This window comes from Schistocerca piceifrons, unplaced genomic scaffold, assembly GCF_021461385.2.
Source record: "Schistocerca piceifrons isolate TAMUIC-IGC-003096 unplaced genomic scaffold, iqSchPice1.1 HiC_scaffold_1375, whole genome shotgun sequence".
In the NCBI taxonomy this organism is placed as follows: Eukaryota; Metazoa; Arthropoda; class Insecta; order Orthoptera; family Acrididae; genus Schistocerca; species Schistocerca piceifrons.
The window spans coordinates 17,412-33,363 of NW_025727208.1; the positions used below are offsets into that span (position 1 = coordinate 17,412).

The 15,952-nt window shown below is 50.2% G+C and overlaps 28 non-coding genes across 28 annotated transcripts; all 28 read left to right on the top strand.

Annotated features, from left to right (window-relative positions):
- Positions 1–93: 93 nt before the first annotated feature.
- On the top strand, positions 94–175 carry Trnas-uga. The gene has a single exon. It is a non-coding gene; the product is annotated as a tRNA-Ser (tRNA).
- Positions 176–774: 599 nt separating this feature from the next.
- On the top strand, positions 775–847 carry Trnaf-gaa. Its single transcript has one exon. It is a non-coding gene; the product is annotated as a tRNA-Phe (tRNA).
- A 539-nt stretch (positions 848–1,386) lies between these two features.
- On the top strand, positions 1,387–1,459 carry Trnak-uuu. Its single transcript has one exon. It is a non-coding gene; the product is annotated as a tRNA-Lys (tRNA).
- A 138-nt stretch (positions 1,460–1,597) lies between these two features.
- Positions 1,598–1,679, top strand: Trnas-cga. The gene has a single exon. It is a non-coding gene; the product is annotated as a tRNA-Ser (tRNA).
- A 693-nt stretch (positions 1,680–2,372) lies between these two features.
- On the top strand, positions 2,373–2,454 carry Trnas-uga. The gene has a single exon. It is a non-coding gene; the product is annotated as a tRNA-Ser (tRNA).
- Positions 2,455–3,053: 599 nt separating this feature from the next.
- On the top strand, positions 3,054–3,126 carry Trnaf-gaa. Its single transcript has one exon. It is a non-coding gene; the product is annotated as a tRNA-Phe (tRNA).
- Positions 3,127–3,665: 539 nt separating this feature from the next.
- Positions 3,666–3,738, top strand: Trnak-uuu. The gene has a single exon. It is a non-coding gene; the product is annotated as a tRNA-Lys (tRNA).
- Positions 3,739–3,876: 138 nt separating this feature from the next.
- Trnas-cga lies at positions 3,877–3,958 on the top strand. The gene has a single exon. It is a non-coding gene; the product is annotated as a tRNA-Ser (tRNA).
- Positions 3,959–4,651: 693 nt separating this feature from the next.
- Trnas-uga lies at positions 4,652–4,733 on the top strand. Its single transcript has one exon. It is a non-coding gene; the product is annotated as a tRNA-Ser (tRNA).
- A 599-nt stretch (positions 4,734–5,332) lies between these two features.
- Trnaf-gaa lies at positions 5,333–5,405 on the top strand. Its single transcript has one exon. It is a non-coding gene; the product is annotated as a tRNA-Phe (tRNA).
- Positions 5,406–5,944: 539 nt separating this feature from the next.
- Positions 5,945–6,017, top strand: Trnak-uuu. The gene has a single exon. It is a non-coding gene; the product is annotated as a tRNA-Lys (tRNA).
- Positions 6,018–6,155: 138 nt separating this feature from the next.
- On the top strand, positions 6,156–6,237 carry Trnas-cga. The gene has a single exon. It is a non-coding gene; the product is annotated as a tRNA-Ser (tRNA).
- Positions 6,238–6,930: 693 nt separating this feature from the next.
- On the top strand, positions 6,931–7,012 carry Trnas-uga. Its single transcript has one exon. It is a non-coding gene; the product is annotated as a tRNA-Ser (tRNA).
- A 599-nt stretch (positions 7,013–7,611) lies between these two features.
- On the top strand, positions 7,612–7,684 carry Trnaf-gaa. Its single transcript has one exon. It is a non-coding gene; the product is annotated as a tRNA-Phe (tRNA).
- Positions 7,685–8,223: 539 nt separating this feature from the next.
- Positions 8,224–8,296, top strand: Trnak-uuu. Its single transcript has one exon. It is a non-coding gene; the product is annotated as a tRNA-Lys (tRNA).
- A 138-nt stretch (positions 8,297–8,434) lies between these two features.
- Positions 8,435–8,516, top strand: Trnas-cga. Its single transcript has one exon. It is a non-coding gene; the product is annotated as a tRNA-Ser (tRNA).
- A 693-nt stretch (positions 8,517–9,209) lies between these two features.
- Positions 9,210–9,291, top strand: Trnas-uga. Its single transcript has one exon. It is a non-coding gene; the product is annotated as a tRNA-Ser (tRNA).
- Positions 9,292–9,890: 599 nt separating this feature from the next.
- Trnaf-gaa lies at positions 9,891–9,963 on the top strand. Its single transcript has one exon. It is a non-coding gene; the product is annotated as a tRNA-Phe (tRNA).
- A 539-nt stretch (positions 9,964–10,502) lies between these two features.
- Positions 10,503–10,575, top strand: Trnak-uuu. The gene has a single exon. It is a non-coding gene; the product is annotated as a tRNA-Lys (tRNA).
- Positions 10,576–10,713: 138 nt separating this feature from the next.
- Trnas-cga lies at positions 10,714–10,795 on the top strand. The gene has a single exon. It is a non-coding gene; the product is annotated as a tRNA-Ser (tRNA).
- A 693-nt stretch (positions 10,796–11,488) lies between these two features.
- Trnas-uga lies at positions 11,489–11,570 on the top strand. Its single transcript has one exon. It is a non-coding gene; the product is annotated as a tRNA-Ser (tRNA).
- A 599-nt stretch (positions 11,571–12,169) lies between these two features.
- Positions 12,170–12,242, top strand: Trnaf-gaa. The gene has a single exon. It is a non-coding gene; the product is annotated as a tRNA-Phe (tRNA).
- Positions 12,243–12,781: 539 nt separating this feature from the next.
- Trnak-uuu lies at positions 12,782–12,854 on the top strand. The gene has a single exon. It is a non-coding gene; the product is annotated as a tRNA-Lys (tRNA).
- Positions 12,855–12,992: 138 nt separating this feature from the next.
- Trnas-cga lies at positions 12,993–13,074 on the top strand. The gene has a single exon. It is a non-coding gene; the product is annotated as a tRNA-Ser (tRNA).
- Positions 13,075–13,767: 693 nt separating this feature from the next.
- Positions 13,768–13,849, top strand: Trnas-uga. Its single transcript has one exon. It is a non-coding gene; the product is annotated as a tRNA-Ser (tRNA).
- Positions 13,850–14,448: 599 nt separating this feature from the next.
- Positions 14,449–14,521, top strand: Trnaf-gaa. The gene has a single exon. It is a non-coding gene; the product is annotated as a tRNA-Phe (tRNA).
- Positions 14,522–15,060: 539 nt separating this feature from the next.
- Trnak-uuu lies at positions 15,061–15,133 on the top strand. The gene has a single exon. It is a non-coding gene; the product is annotated as a tRNA-Lys (tRNA).
- Positions 15,134–15,271: 138 nt separating this feature from the next.
- Positions 15,272–15,353, top strand: Trnas-cga. Its single transcript has one exon. It is a non-coding gene; the product is annotated as a tRNA-Ser (tRNA).
- Positions 15,354–15,952: the final 599 nt, after the last annotated feature.

Genomic DNA, 15,952 nt, shown 5'->3' on the forward strand with positions numbered 1-15,952 from the left:
CCCTACAGGAAAGAGTGAGGCCACGCCGCTTTCTGCCATCAGATTGCTTCTAAAGATGGCCGTTTCACTTGTCGGGAGTCGCTTCTGCCACCGGCAGTCGTGGCCGAGTGGTTAAGGCGTCTGACTTGAAATCAGATTCCCTCTGGGAGCGTAGGTTCGAGTCCTGCCGACTGCGAAAATTTTCTCTCTCTCAAAAGATGGACGTTCAGGTGCATCCTAGCAGTTGCGTCACTACTAAACACATGGGTCACCAGTTATTTGATCCAGGGCGCAGCGTTACAGTCGCGCCCAGAAGCCGCAGCTCATCTCCTCGTCTCACAGCCGCCCACCGGGTGTTAGTACAAGTGTCGCCTCACTGGGCAGTGCAGATGTGTCCTTTTTAGCTTGCAGACGATGACGTGTAGCAATTTACGAGCTAACGCAAGTCGAATGTTTTACCGTGTGTATCTGCTAGATACTGCCTCTCATACGGTGGAGAGGCTCACTCCTTCTTGTGTCTCGTTCTCTGCACACGAGTTGCCCCTGACATCGACATAGCACGGGTTTTCTAGCGTCAGCGCGGCGTCACGTGAAGTCAGCGAAGTGAATATTACACGAGTCGAGTCGACATGTTTGCTTGTTACGATGATGGAAGCAGAAGAAATGTGTGTGGGACTTCACTGCATCGGCTGCTCGCCTTTCAGCGTCCCTGTGTCTTATCAGACGAAGGTGACTGTGAAATTGGCAACGAGGCAGAGCTGAACGAACACATGCAAACAGCAACGTTCAATGTCAGCCGAAATAGCTCAGTTGGGAGAGCGTTAGACTGAAGATCTAAAGGTCCCTGGTTCGATCCCGGGTTTCGGCAGGTATTCGTTTTGATGCGACGCCAATGGAATTGCTCTGCGTTGGTGATAATGCAACTACAGCTGACAACAAAAATGACTCTCTGCTGTAGCAGTTCTGGTTGTCTAGTGCATGCCATAAGAGGAACTCACTAGAAAACTAACTCCCTTTGAAGGAAAAGAATCAAAAAAGCCCTACCGACTGCGTTCCTTTTTCTGTGTCAGGTGGTGAAGAACGTCTTCAACGGAACCGCGAAATGAGCGAAAACGTGGGAAACATTGCATTCGAAATGCTTGCGAATTTTCCAATTGCCCAGTGAGTGTCGACAAAACACGTCAATTCTCTGCTCCAACGTATGAGACGTAACAACTGGTGCAATTTGTTGTTGCATCGTGTGCCAGCAGTCTTCGATAGTGTGTTACGAGCTTAGCGCGATAAGTTTGCAGACAGCATTTAGGCGACGTTTTATTAGTAACGGCCCCATGCAACGATTGCACAACAGTAAAGGACATGAGTCAATGTACAGTTGTGCATCGTGGGAGGTCTCACACCGTCGTCCGAGCCCGGATAGCTCAGTCGGTAGAGCATTAGGCTTTTAACCTAAGGGTCCAGGGTTCAAGTCCCTGTCCGGGCGGAAATTTTAAAACTTTGGTAGCGATTCGTCTGGTAGCGGTGGAAACGCTACGGAAAATAATGCAGCTACGCCGTTTTCTGACACCACAGTGCTTCAAACGGTAGCATTTGCATGTGTCGGGACAACGCCGCGCTACCGGCAGTCGTGGCCGAGTGGTTAAGGCGTCTGACTCGAAATCAGATTCCCTGTGGGAGCGTAGGTTCGAATCCTACCGGCTGCGTGCGATTTTGCGTAAAGAGAGGAGCAAAAATTTTCGCACACATGTGACATGCGTGGGCGAATGCGGGTGCAAACCAGTGACGCCATTCTCAACAAGACGAAAGTTTCCGTTTAAGAATACTGAGTTTCGCGACGACCGCTGCTTACTGTGGCCATCGGTTCACCTCGCACTGACGCTGGGACTGCAGAAAGCCGTCGCTGAGATCGTGAGTACACAGATGTGCTCGAAAGTGTTGGACAGAGCGAACATTCAATTCTTTTTAAGAATCGCAATTGAATCATTCGAGTGCGGCGAAGGCAGTGGTGCAGCGTTTCTTTTCTTAAGATCTCGCAGCTGCTTGGAGGTATGTCCATCGTTTTAAGACGACAGAAAACTAGCGTCAGCGGTGCGTCAGTGGGAAGTCGGTGAAGTCGCCATTGGAGCCATAAGCCAGTAATTACAACATGCGAATCACTCGCTCACCACGCAGCTGTACGATAATGCTCGTGCGTGGGCCCGCATAGCTGAGTCGGTAGAGCGTTAGGTTTTCAACCAAAGGGTCCTGGGTTCAAGTCCCTGTCTGGGCGAAAATTAATACACTTTCGTAACGGCTAATGGAAACCCTACAGGAAAGAGTGAGGCCACGCCGCTTTCTGCCATCAGATTGCTTCTAAAGATGGCCGTTTCACTTGTCGGGAGTCGCTTCTGCCACCGGCAGTCGTGGCCGAGTGGTTAAGGCGTCTGACTTGAAATCAGATTCCCTCTGGGAGCGTAGGTTCGAGTCCTGCCGACTGCGAAAATTTTCTCTCTCTCAAAAGATGGACGTTCAGGTGCATCCTAGCAGTTGCGTCACTACTAAACACATGGGTCACCAGTTATTTGATCCAGGGCGCAGCGTTACAGTCGCGCCCAGAAGCCGCAGCTCATCTCCTCGTCTCACAGCCGCCCACCGGGTGTTAGTACAAGTGTCGCCTCACTGGGCAGTGCAGATGTGTCCTTTTTAGCTTGCAGACGATGACGTGTAGCAATTTACGAGCTAACGCAAGTCGAATGTTTTACCGTGTGTATCTGCTAGATACTGCCTCTCATACGGTGGAGAGGCTCACTCCTTCTTGTGTCTCGTTCTCTGCACACGAGTTGCCCCTGACATCGACATAGCACGGGTTTTCTAGCGTCAGCGCGGCGTCACGTGAAGTCAGCGAAGTGAATATTACACGAGTCGAGTCGACATGTTTGCTTGTTACGATGATGGAAGCAGAAGAAATGTGTGTGGGACTTCACTGCATCGGCTGCTCGCCTTTCAGCGTCCCTGTGTCTTATCAGACGAAGGTGACTGTGAAATTGGCAACGAGGCAGAGCTGAACGAACACATGCAAACAGCAACGTTCAATGTCAGCCGAAATAGCTCAGTTGGGAGAGCGTTAGACTGAAGATCTAAAGGTCCCTGGTTCGATCCCGGGTTTCGGCAGGTATTCGTTTTGATGCGACGCCAATGGAATTGCTCTGCGTTGGTGATAATGCAACTACAGCTGACAACAAAAATGACTCTCTGCTGTAGCAGTTCTGGTTGTCTAGTGCATGCCATAAGAGGAACTCACTAGAAAACTAACTCCCTTTGAAGGAAAAGAATCAAAAAAGCCCTACCGACTGCGTTCCTTTTTCTGTGTCAGGTGGTGAAGAACGTCTTCAACGGAACCGCGAAATGAGCGAAAACGTGGGAAACATTGCATTCGAAATGCTTGCGAATTTTCCAATTGCCCAGTGAGTGTCGACAAAACACGTCAATTCTCTGCTCCAACGTATGAGACGTAACAACTGGTGCAATTTGTTGTTGCATCGTGTGCCAGCAGTCTTCGATAGTGTGTTACGAGCTTAGCGCGATAAGTTTGCAGACAGCATTTAGGCGACGTTTTATTAGTAACGGCCCCATGCAACGATTGCACAACAGTAAAGGACATGAGTCAATGTACAGTTGTGCATCGTGGGAGGTCTCACACCGTCGTCCGAGCCCGGATAGCTCAGTCGGTAGAGCATTAGGCTTTTAACCTAAGGGTCCAGGGTTCAAGTCCCTGTCCGGGCGGAAATTTTAAAACTTTGGTAGCGATTCGTCTGGTAGCGGTGGAAACGCTACGGAAAATAATGCAGCTACGCCGTTTTCTGACACCACAGTGCTTCAAACGGTAGCATTTGCATGTGTCGGGACAACGCCGCGCTACCGGCAGTCGTGGCCGAGTGGTTAAGGCGTCTGACTCGAAATCAGATTCCCTATGGGAGCGTAGGTTCGAATCCTACCGGCTGCGTGCGATTTTGCGTAAAGAGAGGAGCAAAAATTTTCGCACACATGTGACATGCGTGGGCGAATGCGGGTGCAAACCAGTGACGCCATTCTCAACAAGACGAAAGTTTCCGTTTAAGAATACTGAGTTTCGCGACGACCGCTGCTTACTGTGGCCATCGGTTCACCTCGCACTGACGCTGGGACTGCAGAAAGCCGTCGCTGAGATCGTGAGTACACAGATGTGCTCGAAAGTGTTGGACAGAGCGAACATTCAATTCTTTTTAAGAATCGCAATTGAATCATTCGAGTGCGGCGAAGGCAGTGGTGCAGCGTTTCTTTTCTTAAGATCTCGCAGCTGCTTGGAGGTATGTCCATCGTTTTAAGACGACAGAAAACTAGCGTCAGCGGTGCGTCAGTGGGAAGTCGGTGAAGTCGCCATTGGAGCCATAAGCCAGTAATTACAACATGCGAATCACTCGCTCACCACGCAGCTGTACGATAATGCTCGTGCGTGGGCCCGCATAGCTGAGTCGGTAGAGCGTTAGGTTTTCAACCAAAGGGTCCTGGGTTCAAGTCCCTGTCTGGGCGAAAATTAATACACTTTCGTAACGGCTAATGGAAACCCTACAGGAAAGAGTGAGGCCACGCCGCTTTCTGCCATCAGATTGCTTCTAAAGATGGCCGTTTCACTTGTCGGGAGTCGCTTCTGCCACCGGCAGTCGTGGCCGAGTGGTTAAGGCGTCTGACTTGAAATCAGATTCCCTCTGGGAGCGTAGGTTCGAGTCCTGCCGACTGCGAAAATTTTCTCTCTCTCAAAAGATGGACGTTCAGGTGCATCCTAGCAGTTGCGTCACTACTAAACACATGGGTCACCAGTTATTTGATCCAGGGCGCAGCGTTACAGTCGCGCCCAGAAGCCGCAGCTCATCTCCTCGTCTCACAGCCGCCCACCGGGTGTTAGTACAAGTGTCGCCTCACTGGGCAGTGCAGATGTGTCCTTTTTAGCTTGCAGACGATGACGTGTAGCAATTTACGAGCTAACGCAAGTCGAATGTTTTACCGTGTGTATCTGCTAGATACTGCCTCTCATACGGTGGAGAGGCTCACTCCTTCTTGTGTCTCGTTCTCTGCACACGAGTTGCCCCTGACATCGACATAGCACGGGTTTTCTAGCGTCAGCGCGGCGTCACGTGAAGTCAGCGAAGTGAATATTACACGAGTCGAGTCGACATGTTTGCTTGTTACGATGATGGAAGCAGAAGAAATGTGTGTGGGACTTCACTGCATCGGCTGCTCGCCTTTCAGCGTCCCTGTGTCTTATCAGACGAAGGTGACTGTGAAATTGGCAACGAGGCAGAGCTGAACGAACACATGCAAACAGCAACGTTCAATGTCAGCCGAAATAGCTCAGTTGGGAGAGCGTTAGACTGAAAATCTAAAGGTCCCTGGTTCGATCCCGGGTTTCGGCAGGTATTCGTTTTGATGCGACGCCAATGGAATTGCTCTGCGTTGGTGATAATGCAACTACAGCTGACAACAAAAATGACTCTCTGCTGTAGCAGTTCTGGTTGTCTAGTGCATGCCATAAGAGGAACTCACTAGAAAACTAACTCCCTTTGAAGGAAAAGAATCAAAAAAGCCCTACCGACTGCGTTCCTTTTTCTGTGTCAGGTGGTGAAGAACGTCTTCAACGGAACCGCGAAATGAGCGAAAACGTGGGAAACATTGCATTCGAAATGCTTGCGAATTTTCCAATTGCCCAGTGAGTGTCGACAAAACACGTCAATTCTCTGCTCCAACGTATGAGACGTAACAACTGGTGCAATTTGTTGTTGCATCGTGTGCCAGCAGTCTTCGATAGTGTGTTACGAGCTTAGCGCGATAAGTTTGCAGACAGCATTTAGGCGACGTTTTATTAGTAACGGCCCCATGCAACGATTGCACAACAGTAAAGGACATGAGTCAATGTACAGTTGTGCATCGTGGGAGGTCTCACACCGTCGTCCGAGCCCGGATAGCTCAGTCGGTAGAGCATTAGGCTTTTAACCTAAGGGTCCAGGGTTCAAGTCCCTGTCCGGGCGGAAATTTTAAAACTTTGGTAGCGATTCGTCTGGTAGCGGTGGAAACGCTACGGAAAATAATGCAGCTACGCCGTTTTCTGACACCACAGTGCTTCAAACGGTAGCATTTGCATGTGTCGGGACAACGCCGCGCTACCGGCAGTCGTGGCCGAGTGGTTAAGGCGTCTGACTCGAAATCAGATTCCCTATGGGAGCGTAGGTTCGAATCCTACCGGCTGCGTGCGATTTTGCGTAAAGAGAGGACCAAAAATTTTCGCACACATGTGACATGCGTGGGCGAATGCGGGTGCAAACCAGTGACGCCATTCTCAACAAGACGAAAGTTTCCGTTTAAGAATACTGAGTTTCGCGACGACCGCTGCTTACTGTGGCCATCGGTTCACCTCGCACTGACGCTGGGACTGCAGAAAGCCGTCGCTGAGATCGTGAGTACACAGATGTGCTCGAAAGTGTTGGACAGAGCGAACATTCAATTCTTTTTAAGAATCGCAATTGAATCATTCGAGTGCGGCGAAGGCAGTGGTGCAGCGTTTCTTTTCTTAAGATCTCGCAGCTGCTTGGAGGTATGTCCATCGTTTTAAGACGACAGAAAACTAGCGTCAGCGGTGCGTCAGTGGGAAGTCGGTGAAGTCGCCATTGGAGCCATAAGCCAGTAATTACAACATGCGAATCACTCGCTCACCACGCAGCTGTACGATAATGCTCGTGCGTGGGCCCGCATAGCTGAGTCGGTAGAGCGTTAGGTTTTCAACCAAAGGGTCCTGGGTTCAAGTCCCTGTCTGGGCGAAAATTAATACACTTTCGTAACGGCTAATGGAAACCCTACAGGAAAGAGTGAGGCCACGCCGCTTTCTGCCATCAGATTGCTTCTAAAGATGGCCGTTTCACTTGTCGGGAGTCGCTTCTGCCACCGGCAGTCGTGGCCGAGTGGTTAAGGCGTCTGACTTGAAATCAGATTCCCTCTGGGAGCGTAGGTTCGAGTCCTGCCGACTGCGAAAATTTTCTCTCTCTCAAAAGATGGACGTTCAGGTGCATCCTAGCAGTTGCGTCACTACTAAACACATGGGTCACCAGTTATTTGATCCAGGGCGCAGCGTTACAGTCGCGCCCAGAAGCCGCAGCTCATCTCCTCGTCTCACAGCCGCCCACCGGGTGTTAGTACAAGTGTCGCCTCACTGGGCAGTGCAGATGTGTCCTTTTTAGCTTGCAGACGATGACGTGTAGCAATTTACGAGCTAACGCAAGTCGAATGTTTTACCGTGTGTATCTGCTAGATACTGCCTCTCATACGGTGGAGAGGCTCACTCCTTCTTGTGTCTCGTTCTCTGCACACGAGTTGCCCCTGACATCGACATAGCACGGGTTTTCTAGCGTCAGCGCGGCGTCACGTGAAGTCAGCGAAGTGAATATTACACGAGTCGAGTCGACATGTTTGCTTGTTACGATGATGGAAGCAGAAGAAATGTGTGTGGGACTTCACTGCATCGGCTGCTCGCCTTTCAGCGTCCCTGTGTCTTATCAGACGAAGGTGACTGTGAAATTGGCAACGAGGCAGAGCTGAACGAACACATGCAAACAGCAACGTTCAATGTCAGCCGAAATAGCTCAGTTGGGAGAGCGTTAGACTGAAGATCTAAAGGTCCCTGGTTCGATCCCGGGTTTCGGCAGGTATTCGTTTTGATGCGACGCCAATGGAATTGCTCTGCGTTGGTGATAATGCAACTACAGCTGACAACAAAAATGACTCTCTGCTGTAGCAGTTCTGGTTGTCTAGTGCATGCCATAAGAGGAACTCACTAGAAAACTAACTCCCTTTGAAGGAAAAGAATCAAAAAAGCCCTACCGACTGCGTTCCTTTTTCTGTGTCAGGTGGTGAAGAACGTCTTCAACGGAACCGCGAAATGAGCGAAAACGTGGGAAACATTGCATTCGAAATGCTTGCGAATTTTCCAATTGCCCAGTGAGTGTCGACAAAACACGTCAATTCTCTGCTCCAACGTATGAGACGTAACAACTGGTGCAATTTGTTGTTGCATCGTGTGCCAGCAGTCTTCGATAGTGTGTTACGAGCTTAGCGCGATAAGTTTGCAGACAGCATTTAGGCGACGTTTTATTAGTAACGGCCCCATGCAACGATTGCACAACAGTAAAGGACATGAGTCAATGTACAGTTGTGCATCGTGGGAGGTCTCACACCGTCGTCCGAGCCCGGATAGCTCAGTCGGTAGAGCATTAGGCTTTTAACCTAAGGGTCCAGGGTTCAAGTCCCTGTCCGGGCGGAAATTTTAAAACTTTGGTAGCGATTCGTCTGGTAGCGGTGGAAACGCTACGGAAAATAATGCAGCTACGCCGTTTTCTGACACCACAGTGCTTCAAACGGTAGCATTTGCATGTGTCGGGACAACGCCGCGCTACCGGCAGTCGTGGCCGAGTGGTTAAGGCGTCTGACTCGAAATCAGATTCCCTATGGGAGCGTAGGTTCGAATCCTACCGGCTGCGTGCGATTTTGCGTAAAGAGAGGAGCAAAAATTTTCGCACACATGTGACATGCGTGGGCGAATGCGGGTGCAAACCAGTGACGCCATTCTCAACAAGACGAAAGTTTCCGTTTAAGAATACTGAGTTTCGCGACGACCGCTGCTTACTGTGGCCATCGGTTCACCTCGCACTGACGCTGGGACTGCAGAAAGCCGTCGCTGAGATCGTGAGTACACAGATGTGCTCGAAAGTGTTGGACAGAGCGAACATTCAATTCTTTTTAAGAATCGCAATTGAATCATTCGAGTGCGGCGAAGGCAGTGGTGCAGCGTTTCTTTTCTTAAGATCTCGCAGCTGCTTGGAGGTATGTCCATCGTTTTAAGACGACAGAAAACTAGCGTCAGCGGTGCGTCAGTGGGAAGTCGGTGAAGTCGCCATTGGAGCCATAAGCCAGTAATTACAACATGCGAATCACTCGCTCACCACGCAGCTGTACGATAATGCTCGTGCGTGGGCCCGCATAGCTGAGTCGGTAGAGCGTTAGGTTTTCAACCAAAGGGTCCTGGGTTCAAGTCCCTGTCTGGGCGAAAATTAATACACTTTCGTAACGGCTAATGGAAACCCTACAGGAAAGAGTGAGGCCACGCCGCTTTCTGCCATCAGATTGCTTCTAAAGATGGCCGTTTCACTTGTCGGGAGTCGCTTCTGCCACCGGCAGTCGTGGCCGAGTGGTTAAGGCGTCTGACTTGAAATCAGATTCCCTCTGGGAGCGTAGGTTCGAGTCCTGCCGACTGCGAAAATTTTCTCTCTCTCAAAAGATGGACGTTCAGGTGCATCCTAGCAGTTGCGTCACTACTAAACACATGGGTCACCAGTTATTTGATCCAGGGCGCAGCGTTACAGTCGCGCCCAGAAGCCGCAGCTCATCTCCTCGTCTCACAGCCGCCCACCGGGTGTTAGTACAAGTGTCGCCTCACTGGGCAGTGCAGATGTGTCCTTTTTAGCTTGCAGACGATGACGTGTAGCAATTTACGAGCTAACGCAAGTCGAATGTTTTACCGTGTGTATCTGCTAGATACTGCCTCTCATACGGTGGAGAGGCTCACTCCTTCTTGTGTCTCGTTCTCTGCACACGAGTTGCCCCTGACATCGACATAGCACGGGTTTTCTAGCGTCAGCGCGGCGTCACGTGAAGTCAGCGAAGTGAATATTACACGAGTCGAGTCGACATGTTTGCTTGTTACGATGATGGAAGCAGAAGAAATGTGTGTGGGACTTCACTGCATCGGCTGCTCGCCTTTCAGCGTCCCTGTGTCTTATCAGACGAAGGTGACTGTGAAATTGGCAACGAGGCAGAGCTGAACGAACACATGCAAACAGCAACGTTCAATGTCAGCCGAAATAGCTCAGTTGGGAGAGCGTTAGACTGAAGATCTAAAGGTCCCTGGTTCGATCCCGGGTTTCGGCAGGTATTCGTTTTGATGCGACGCCAATGGAATTGCTCTGCGTTGGTGATAATGCAACTACAGCTGACAACAAAAATGACTCTCTGCTGTAGCAGTTCTGGTTGTCTAGTGCATGCCATAAGAGGAACTCACTAGAAAACTAACTCCCTTTGAAGGAAAAGAATCAAAAAAGCCCTACCGACTGCGTTCCTTTTTCTGTGTCAGGTGGTGAAGAACGTCTTCAACGGAACCGCGAAATGAGCGAAAACGTGGGAAACATTGCATTCGAAATGCTTGCGAATTTTCCAATTGCCCAGTGAGTGTCGACAAAACACGTCAATTCTCTGCTCCAACGTATGAGACGTAACAACTGGTGCAATTTGTTGTTGCATCGTGTGCCAGCAGTCTTCGATAGTGTGTTACGAGCTTAGCGCGATAAGTTTGCAGACAGCATTTAGGCGACGTTTTATTAGTAACGGCCCCATGCAACGATTGCACAACAGTAAAGGACATGAGTCAATGTACAGTTGTGCATCGTGGGAGGTCTCACACCGTCGTCCGAGCCCGGATAGCTCAGTCGGTAGAGCATTAGGCTTTTAACCTAAGGGTCCAGGGTTCAAGTCCCTGTCCGGGCGGAAATTTTAAAACTTTGGTAGCGATTCGTCTGGTAGCGGTGGAAACGCTACGGAAAATAATGCAGCTACGCCGTTTTCTGACACCACAGTGCTTCAAACGGTAGCATTTGCATGTGTCGGGACAACGCCGCGCTACCGGCAGTCGTGGCCGAGTGGTTAAGGCGTCTGACTCGAAATCAGATTCCCTATGGGAGCGTAGGTTCGAATCCTACCGGCTGCGTGCGATTTTGCGTAAAGAGAGGACCAAAAATTTTCGCACACATGTGACATGCGTGGGCGAATGCGGGTGCAAACCAGTGACGCCATTCTCAACAAGACGAAAGTTTCCGTTTAAGAATACTGAGTTTCGCGACGACCGCTGCTTACTGTGGCCATCGGTTCACCTCGCACTGACGCTGGGACTGCAGAAAGCCGTCGCTGAGATCGTGAGTACACAGATGTGCTCGAAAGTGTTGGACAGAGCGAACATTCAATTCTTTTTAAGAATCGCAATTGAATCATTCGAGTGCGGCGAAGGCAGTGGTGCAGCGTTTCTTTTCTTAAGATCTCGCAGCTGCTTGGAGGTATGTCCATCGTTTTAAGACGACAGAAAACTAGCGTCAGCGGTGCGTCAGTGGGAAGTCGGTGAAGTCGCCATTGGAGCCATAAGCCAGTAATTACAACATGCGAATCACTCGCTCACCACGCAGCTGTACGATAATGCTCGTGCGTGGGCCCGCATAGCTGAGTCGGTAGAGCGTTAGGTTTTCAACCAAAGGGTCCTGGGTTCAAGTCCCTGTCTGGGCGAAAATTAATACACTTTCGTAACGGCTAATGGAAACCCTACAGGAAAGAGTGAGGCCACGCCGCTTTCTGCCATCAGATTGCTTCTAAAGATGGCCGTTTCACTTGTCGGGAGTCGCTTCTGCCACCGGCAGTCGTGGCCGAGTGGTTAAGGCGTCTGACTTGAAATCAGATTCCCTCTGGGAGCGTAGGTTCGAGTCCTGCCGACTGCGAAAATTTTCTCTCTCTCAAAAGATGGACGTTCAGGTGCATCCTAGCAGTTGCGTCACTACTAAACACATGGGTCACCAGTTATTTGATCCAGGGCGCAGCGTTACAGTCGCGCCCAGAAGCCGCAGCTCATCTCCTCGTCTCACAGCCGCCCACCGGGTGTTAGTACAAGTGTCGCCTCACTGGGCAGTGCAGATGTGTCCTTTTTAGCTTGCAGACGATGACGTGTAGCAATTTACGAGCTAACGCAAGTCGAATGTTTTACCGTGTGTATCTGCTAGATACTGCCTCTCATACGGTGGAGAGGCTCACTCCTTCTTGTGTCTCGTTCTCTGCACACGAGTTGCCCCTGACATCGACATAGCACGGGTTTTCTAGCGTCAGCGCGGCGTCACGTGAAGTCAGCGAAGTGAATATTACACGAGTCGAGTCGACATGTTTGCTTGTTACGATGATGGAAGCAGAAGAAATGTGTGTGGGACTTCACTGCATCGGCTGCTCGCCTTTCAGCGTCCCTGTGTCTTATCAGACGAAGGTGACTGTGAAATTGGCAACGAGGCAGAGCTGAACGAACACATGCAAACAGCAACGTTCAATGTCAGCCGAAATAGCTCAGTTGGGAGAGCGTTAGACTGAAGATCTAAAGGTCCCTGGTTCGATCCCGGGTTTCGGCAGGTATTCGTTTTGATGCGACGCCAATGGAATTGCTCTGCGTTGGTGATAATGCAACTACAGCTGACAACAAAAATGACTCTCTGCTGTAGCAGTTCTGGTTGTCTAGTGCATGCCATAAGAGGAACTCACTAGAAAACTAACTCCCTTTGAAGGAAAAGAATCAAAAAAGCCCTACCGACTGCGTTCCTTTTTCTGTGTCAGGTGGTGAAGAACGTCTTCAACGGAACCGCGAAATGAGCGAAAACGTGGGAAACATTGCATTCGAAATGCTTGCGAATTTTCCAATTGCCCAGTGAGTGTCGACAAAACACGTCAATTCTCTGCTCCAACGTATGAGACGTAACAACTGGTGCAATTTGTTGTTGCATCGTGTGCCAGCAGTCTTCGATAGTGTGTTACGAGCTTAGCGCGATAAGTTTGCAGACAGCATTTAGGCGACGTTTTATTAGTAACGGCCCCATGCAACGATTGCACAACAGTAAAGGACATGAGTCAATGTACAGTTGTGCATCGTGGGAGGTCTCACACCGTCGTCCGAGCCCGGATAGCTCAGTCGGTAGAGCATTAGGCTTTTAACCTAAGGGTCCAGGGTTCAAGTCCCTGTCCGGGCGGAAATTTTAAAACTTTGGTAGCGATTCGTCTGGTAGCGGTGGAAACGCTACGGAAAATAATGCAGCTACGCCGTTTTCTGACACCACAGTGCTTCAAACGGTAGCATTTGCATGTGTCGGGACAACGCCGCGCTACCGGCAGTCGTGGCCGAGTGGTTAAGGCGTCTGACTCGAAATCAGATTCCCTATGGGAGCGTAGGTTCGAATCCTACCGGCTGCGTGCGATTTTGCGTAAAGAGAGGACCAAAAATTTTCGCACACATGTGACATGCGTGGGCGAATGCGGGTGCAAACCAGTGACGCCATTCTCAACAAGACGAAAGTTTCCGTTTAAGAATACTGAGTTTCGCGACGACCGCTGCTTACTGTGGCCATCGGTTCACCTCGCACTGACGCTGGGACTGCAGAAAGCCGTCGCTGAGATCGTGAGTACACAGATGTGCTCGAAAGTGTTGGACAGAGCGAACATTCAATTCTTTTTAAGAATCGCAATTGAATCATTCGAGTGCGGCGAAGGCAGTGGTGCAGCGTTTCTTTTCTTAAGATCTCGCAGCTGCTTGGAGGTATGTCCATCGTTTTAAGACGACAGAAAACTAGCGTCAGCGGTGCGTCAGTGGGAAGTCGGTGAAGTCGCCATTGGAGCCATAAGCCAGTAATTACAACATGCGAATCACTCGCTCACCACGCAGCTGTACGATAATGCTCGTGCGTGGGCCCGCATAGCTGAGTCGGTAGAGCGTTAGGTTTTCAACCAAAGGGTCCTGGGTTCAAGTCCCTGTCTGGGCGAAAATTAATACACTTTCGTAACGGCTAATGGAAACCCTACAGGAAAGAGTGAGGCCACGCCGCTTTCTGCCATCAGATTGCTTCTAAAGATGGCCGTTTCACTTGTCGGGAGTCGCTTCTGCCACCGGCAGTCGTGGCCGAGTGGTTAAGGCGTCTGACTTGAAATCAGATTCCCTCTGGGAGCGTAGGTTCGAGTCCTGCCGACTGCGAAAATTTTCTCTCTCTCAAAAGATGGACGTTCAGGTGCATCCTAGCAGTTGCGTCACTACTAAACACATGGGTCACCAGTTATTTGATCCAGGGCGCAGCGTTACAGTCGCGCCCAGAAGCCGCAGCTCATCTCCTCGTCTCACAGCCGCCCACCGGGTGTTAGTACAAGTGTCGCCTCACTGGGCAGTGCAGATGTGTCCTTTTTAGCTTGCAGACGATGACGTGTAGCAATTTACGAGCTAACGCAAGTCGAATGTTTTACCGTGTGTATCTGCTAGATACTGCCTCTCATACGGTGGAGAGGCTCACTCCTTCTTGTGTCTCGTTCTCTGCACACGAGTTGCCCCTGACATCGACATAGCACGGGTTTTCTAGCGTCAGCGCGGCGTCACGTGAAGTCAGCGAAGTGAATATTACACGAGTCGAGTCGACATGTTTGCTTGTTACGATGATGGAAGCAGAAGAAATGTGTGTGGGACTTCACTGCATCGGCTGCTCGCCTTTCAGCGTCCCTGTGTCTTATCAGACGAAGGTGACTGTGAAATTGGCAACGAGGCAGAGCTGAACGAACACATGCAAACAGCAACGTTCAATGTCAGCCGAAATAGCTCAGTTGGGAGAGCGTTAGACTGAAGATCTAAAGGTCCCTGGTTCGATCCCGGGTTTCGGCAGGTATTCGTTTTGATGCGACGCCAATGGAATTGCTCTGCGTTGGTGATAATGCAACTACAGCTGACAACAAAAATGACTCTCTGCTGTAGCAGTTCTGGTTGTCTAGTGCATGCCATAAGAGGAACTCACTAGAAAACTAACTCCCTTTGAAGGAAAAGAATCAAAAAAGCCCTACCGTCTGCGTTCCTTTTTCTGTGTCAGGTGGTGAAGAACGTCTTCAACGGAACCGCGAAATGAGCGAAAACGTGGGAAACATTACATTCGAAATGCTTGCGAATTTTCCAATTGCCCAGTGAGTGTCGACAAAACACGTCAATTCTCTGCTCCAACGTATGAGACGTAACAACTGGTGCAATTTGTTGTTGCATCGTGTGCCAGCAGTCTTCGATAGTGTGTTACGAGCTTAGCGCGATAAGTTTGCAGACAGCATTTAGGCGACGTTTTATTAGTAACGGCCCCATGCAACGATTGCACAACAGTAAAGGACATGAGTCAATGTACAGTTGTGCATCGTGGGAGGTCTCACACCGTCGTCCGAGCCCGGATAGCTCAGTCGGTAGAGCATTAGGCTTTTAACCTAAGGGTCCAGGGTTCAAGTCCCTGTCCGGGCGGAAATTTTAAAACTTTGGTAGCGATTCGTCTGGTAGCGGTGGAAACGCTACGGAAAATAATGCAGCTACGCCGTTTTCTGACACCACAGTGCTTCAAACGGTAGCATTTGCATGTGTCGGGACAACGCCGCGCTACCGGCAGTCGTGGCCGAGTGGTTAAGGCGTCTGACTCGAAATCAGATTCCCTATGGGAGCGTAGGTTCGAATCCTACCGGCTGCGTGCGATTTTGCGTAAAGAGAGGAGCAAAAATTTTCGCACACATGTGACATGCGTGGGCGAATGCGGGTGCAAACCAGTGACGCCATTCTCAACAAGACGAAAGTTTCCGTTTAAGAATACTGAGTTTCGCGACGACCGCTGCTTACTGTGGCCATCGGTTCACCTCGCACTGACGCTGGGACTGCAGAAAGCCGTCGCTGAGATCGTGAGTACACAGATGTGCTCGAAAGTGTTGGACAGAGCGAACATTCAATTCTTTTTAAGAATCGCAATTGAATCATTCGAGTGCGGCGAAGGCAGTGGTGCAGCGTTTCTTTTCTTAAGATCTCGCAGCTGCTTGGAGGTATGTCCATCGTTTTAAGACGACAGAAAACTAGCGTCAGCGGTGCGTCAGTGGGAAGTCGGTGAAGTCGCCATTGGAGCCATAAGCCAGTAATTACAACATGCGAATCACTCGCTCACCACGCAGCTGTACGATAATGCTCGTGCGTGGGCCCGCATAGCTGAGTCGGTAGAGCGTTAGGTTTTCAACCAAAGGGTCCTGGGTTCAAGTCCCTGTCTGGGCGAAAATTAATACACTTTCGTAACGGCTAATGGAA